Source organism: Lathyrus oleraceus, chromosome 2 (assembly GCF_024323335.1).
Source record: "Lathyrus oleraceus cultivar Zhongwan6 chromosome 2, CAAS_Psat_ZW6_1.0, whole genome shotgun sequence".
NCBI lineage: Eukaryota > Viridiplantae > Streptophyta > Magnoliopsida > Fabales > Fabaceae > Lathyrus > Lathyrus oleraceus.
The window spans coordinates 185,859,853-185,865,288 of NC_066580.1; the positions used below are offsets into that span (position 1 = coordinate 185,859,853).

Sequence of the window (5,436 nt, forward strand, 5' to 3'; positions counted from 1 at the left end):
AAGGATTTGGTTGACCAAGTGACCTTTGGTCAATACTAATAAGTTGGATTGAAAAAGTTAACTAGGATATGTACAACAACTAAATGAATTAATCAATGAAAATGAAATCAAATATTTCTAAGTAAAGCCCTAAGCTAAGGGATCATGTATTAAAAAAATATAATTTTTACCTAGGGATAAAATGATCAATATGCCAAAAATTAAATGGAATGAAAATCAAGATTATTTAGAATGAGTCAAAACTAAATAATGAATTAGAAACAATACATGAATATGTGATGAAAAGTAATTAGGCTAAGTTTAAAAGTTAAAACCTAAAATTTCTAAATATTTCAAATGAATGATTAATCATATTAGAATTATCTTATTAATCAAAACTAATTAATTAATTAAATCATAAGTAATTAATTAACCTAATTAAACTAAATTAAGATTATTCTATATGACAAATATGATTGATTAAATAGAAATTAATTAGGCTTAAATAATTGTGATTAATGAAAAATTAATTAACAAGAAGAGGGATGCAGGACCATGGACATGGTGGTGTGGTGTAGTGAAAAAGTTGAATTGTGGAGTTGATGAACCTAAAGGGGGATGCAGTGGACTTGTGAGGTGTAGAGAGCCAAAACCTGAGCCTGAGGGCAAAGCGTCTAAAATCACGTGTTTCACATGACCATCAGAGTTCAAATTTCTATTTCCCTCTTCACTTACTCCGTCGCGTCGGAAATCGCCTCCAGCGGCGGCGAAGGTTCAAACCCCTAAATTCTTATACCAAAAATCACCCATTCTCTCTCTCTCTCACACACACAATCTTGACTCGATTCACACTAATTCCTAACCAATGTCGCGAATTGGGTCGAAGAGTGCAAGAACCCTAAATACAGAATTTGAAATTAAACGATGGTCATGCAATATCAGGCTTCTCAAGCATAGAGTTATGACTTCCTATTGCTAATACTACCAGATGCTGACAAATTTGAAGGCGGTTACAAGAAAAAAAGACAAAGATCCTACCTTCGGAGCGGAGGCTGCCCCTGAAGTTATTGCAATAGAGATGATGAAGATGGAGCAAAAACACTCAGGTATGCAATTAGAATTCCAACTTTTCTTGCAGCGAATCCTTCTCCTTCATCTTCTTCTTTTTGAACCACCTATTATGCAGAAAAAAACCGATGCGTAACACTTAGTGTGTATGTTGATTGAGAGAGTTGAGTGATGGAGATTGAGAAGCTCATAGAGATCGAGAATTTTCAGAGTGAAACAGGAAGATGAAATTATAGAGAGTTCTGAGATTGTGATTGTATTCCCAATTGATGATGAGTGATGTGAATTTATAGAGCTTTCTCCCTCCGATTCTGTTAGGAATCCAGGTTAAATGTCAATCAAATTTGACTCAAATTACATTGAAACATGGAATTTTGTTATTCTGTTAGTGAAGTCATTGAATCAGTTGGATAGTTCTGTTAATATCAATTTTTTGTTATGAATTCGGTTAACTATCAGTTGATTAATGCAGTAGACTGTTAATTACTCATGTTAAATGTTAATCATTTTGTGAGTCCTACTGTATATGACAGGAACCAATAGGTTGAGTGAGCTAGGAGTTAATTACTAGGTTTAAGTCAATTGAAATGAACTAGTAAAATACTTGTAAATAATTTCTGCTTGTGTCTGCTATATGGAAAACTGCCAGTCCTGTTATATGTTAAACTCGATTTCTTGTTAATGCAGCTAGGGTGAATGAATTGTTTTGCTATGTTTGTGAAGTGGTTCTGCAGCTTGACCTAGTTTATGGCTCAACCTTGCTTGTCATAGTTCTATAGAAGGAATTCTAAATTGGCTCATGGTATGCATTATTTGCTCATGTTAGTAGCTCGTGATCCTCATGGTTTCATGTATGCATTGTTTTGGCTTTTGGTTCAATTCTGACTTTAGTAGCTCGTGATCCTCATGGTTTCATGTATGCATTGTTTTGGCTTTTGGTTCAATTCTGACTTTGTTTTTTTATGCAGCATGGTGACTTCTTGCATCTTGCTTGGTCTATTTTTCTTGGTCATGTATGCCATTAAATGGATAATGGTGGTTGAACAACAAGCTTGCAACACAAATGACCAAGATTGAATTTTGGAACATTCATGTCAAATGGTAAACCAAAGGATCAAGGGTCAAAGATTGAAGATTAGGAAAGGGGTTTAGGGTTTTAGGATGGAAAAAGAGGTTGAGTTGACTTGGGTCAAAGATGACCAAGAAGTCAATTGTTGACCAAAGTCAACACTTGGTCAAAGTTGCCAAATTTTGGTATTTTTCCATGTAATAAACATTGTAATGGATTGAATGACTGGAATTTGTTTTATTTGAATGAAATTGAATTGGTTTTGAAATGAATCTTGTACATGAACATGCTTGAATTTGAATTGAAATGAACTAAGTGAACATGACTTGTAATTTGAATGGAACATGACTTGTAATGAATGGAATCAAGACCTATAATGGATGGAATCAAGACTTGTAATGGAATCAAGCTTGACATGAATGGACTTGAACATCTATGAAATGAACTAGCTTGAAATGGATGGAAATGACTTGAACAAAATCAAACCAAAGATCCATAAATGAAACATGAAAGAATGACACAAGGACCTTAGCAAGACCAAAAAGGTACTATGAACTAGGGCCTAACCAAAGATCAATGAACCAATCAACAATGGCATGACAATGATTAGATGAAATGCCATGGATGAATGAAAGCATCTGAAAGTTGTGGAGCCAAGAACTTAGACTAGAACCAACCATATCATCAAGAAATTAGGGTTTGAGAGCCCCGATGAGTACCATGATGAGATCTTATTGAATTCACATTCAAAGATCAAACAATTAGGGTTTTGGCATGAGTGAATACCACGTTGCAATCTCCAAGGTCTAAAGCACCCTGATTTAGGTTTTTGAACATATAAATGGATGTCATGATATGAACTTTATGAATTAAGACTCCATAGGAAAGGGAATTAGGGTTTCCCCTCATATGATGAAGCATACTTCAATACTCAAACCAAAACCCTAATTTGAAACAACCAGCAACTTTGGATCCATTAATGTTTGTATTAACATGAATGCATGATGCACATGAAGGATGAATGGGCACAGATGAATCTCAAGTCATAGGTTGGATAAAATATGAAAAGGGGAGGGCAAATTTTGGGGTACGACAGCTGCCCCTATTTAATCAACTTAAACCTGAATGCACGAATTGCAAAAGGTTTTCAGGTATTCAAGGTAAAAGAGGATTAAATAGAGAAGTATCTAAAAAATTTACAGTTGTGAATGGTTATAAGGTGATATAGATAAGTGTATATGGAATATGGAATGGCAATTTGACTTTTCGAGATTCATCTGCTGGGAGTCTGATTGAAACTTTCCATGGGGAAATATATTAATCGCAAAGGAGATTCATGATGTGTATGCTATATGTATGTTTATTATTTTTATGACACATGAAGCCGTGTATGCTAAGTAGCAATAATGGAGATAGGCTCTGGATCTGGTATGGGAACAGAGAGCCCATAAGTTTAAACGTGAAAGTTCCATAATGCCCTTGCAGATAAGAGGTTTCAACTGAATCTTCCTTGGCAAGGAAGTCAAAAATAAATCATCAATTCAGAAATTGGAAACAAGGTCAACCACAAAGGTGTGAAAAGAGGTTATCAACCCTGAAGGTTGGGAAAAAGTTCATCAATTCTGAAGATTGAAAAAAAGGGTTCATCAACCATGAAGGTTGGAAACAAAGAGATTATTAACCATGAAGGTTGGAAAAAGATATACCAATCATGAAGGTTAGAAACAAAAGACTATCAACCATGAAGGTTTAAAAAAGGTTCGTCAACCATGAAGGTCGGAAATAAGAGATTGTCAACCATGAAGGTTGGAAAAATATTCACCAACCATGAAGGTCGGAAACAAGATTATTAACCATAAAGGTTAGAAAAAAGATACCAAAGCAAACTGGGCTTTAAAAGGTGCCAAGAAAGTTGGGCTTTGAGGAAAGTGTCAAACCAACTGGCTTTAAAAGGTAACAAGCGAGTTGAGATTTAAAGGTGTCAATAAAATACTGGACTTTGATTCTTTTAATTTGCACACACGAATTCATACTATGCTAGATGAATGATGTGCATGAGTGAAGTGACATGATTAATACATGATGATGATTTATGCAATGGTTAAGCCAGATGCTCATATAGAGGGAGGTGACATTTTTTTGGCTAGGAACAATGGTCATGTGGACGTGATTCTCCGACACATACTTCAAGCTGAACAATTATTGTCACACCTTTGAATTATGTTTGAAACGTGGAGAGAGCTTGTACCTACGTAGCCTGCCTCTGCCCCAATCTGCCGAGTATCTACATATTGCCCTAATCATAAGTTATGAAGCAGCCTCATCATAGGGAGATCTCATATCGGCTTTCCCCAGCGTCTTGAAACTATATCCTCTTTATTAACCATTCTTGAGAGTGATTGACTTCTCATGCTCTTGGGGTGGCTGATCCAGAGAGATGTGTAGGATCTCAACATGGTTGCCCCAAATTGACTATACCCTAAAGAGATTTGAGCTTTGGGATATCAAAAGAGACTATTAAATCTTCCCATTATGTAAGTTTCCTTGACTTCAAGTGCCCGTTCGCAAGTAAAATGCTCATTTTGAAAATGATAATTTTAATGTCATGCTTATGCAAGTTTTGAAACTAAAATATGTTCACTAAGATTATGACATATAATGAATGAATCACTAGTTAGGAGGCCATATCTGTATCAATACAAATGAAAAGCAAATATTTAGGAGTCATCTTTGACGCGATCTTACCATAACATGCTTTTGAAATAAACCCTACTTCAATTAGGTCTTTTGAGGGTTGTAACATGGCCTGGTTCATGGTTTTAGAAAGAAAGATATAAGGCTAAAAACCTGTTCTAACCCAACCGTTCTTCGTGATGTTCTTTAGTCCTATGTTCAGTTAGCTTGAACAAGCGTTCATTTTCAGAAAAGGATTTTGAATCTTAGAAATGATGGTTATGGAACCCAACGAGAGTTTGGAGCAACATTTACTCACCTTCTGCTTTTGTTTGCAGTCACAAATTTTCTCTTGTTGAGGAATTTGTTATTGATCCTCTTTTTATTTTGTTTTTCTTTCCCTTATTTTTGCCTAGACTGATCCTTTGGGATTGCAGTCCACCGGGGTACCCTAACATTTGCCTAAGTCAATCTTTATTTTCAAGCTTTTGACTTAGAGGGATTTTGATTTGCTTTTGATTTTTTCATCTTTTCTTTTGTATTGGAGAAACTCTTGTGATACTTGCTTGTTTGATTTGTTGCAAGGGTTGTGATTGTTTCACTCCTTTTGTTGGTAAGGGATAACCATTCTAAATTTGTGTTTCCAT

The 5,436-nt window shown here is 35.3% G+C and overlaps 1 long non-coding RNA gene across 1 annotated transcript; it reads left to right on the forward strand.

The window, feature by feature from the left end:
- Positions 1–496: 496 nt before the first annotated feature.
- Positions 497–2,367, forward strand: LOC127118794 (uncharacterized). The gene is made up of 3 exons (XR_007802351.1): positions 497–1,085; positions 1,735–1,849; positions 2,016–2,367. It is a non-coding gene; the product is annotated as an uncharacterized LOC127118794 (long non-coding RNA).
- Positions 2,368–5,436: the final 3,069 nt, after the last annotated feature.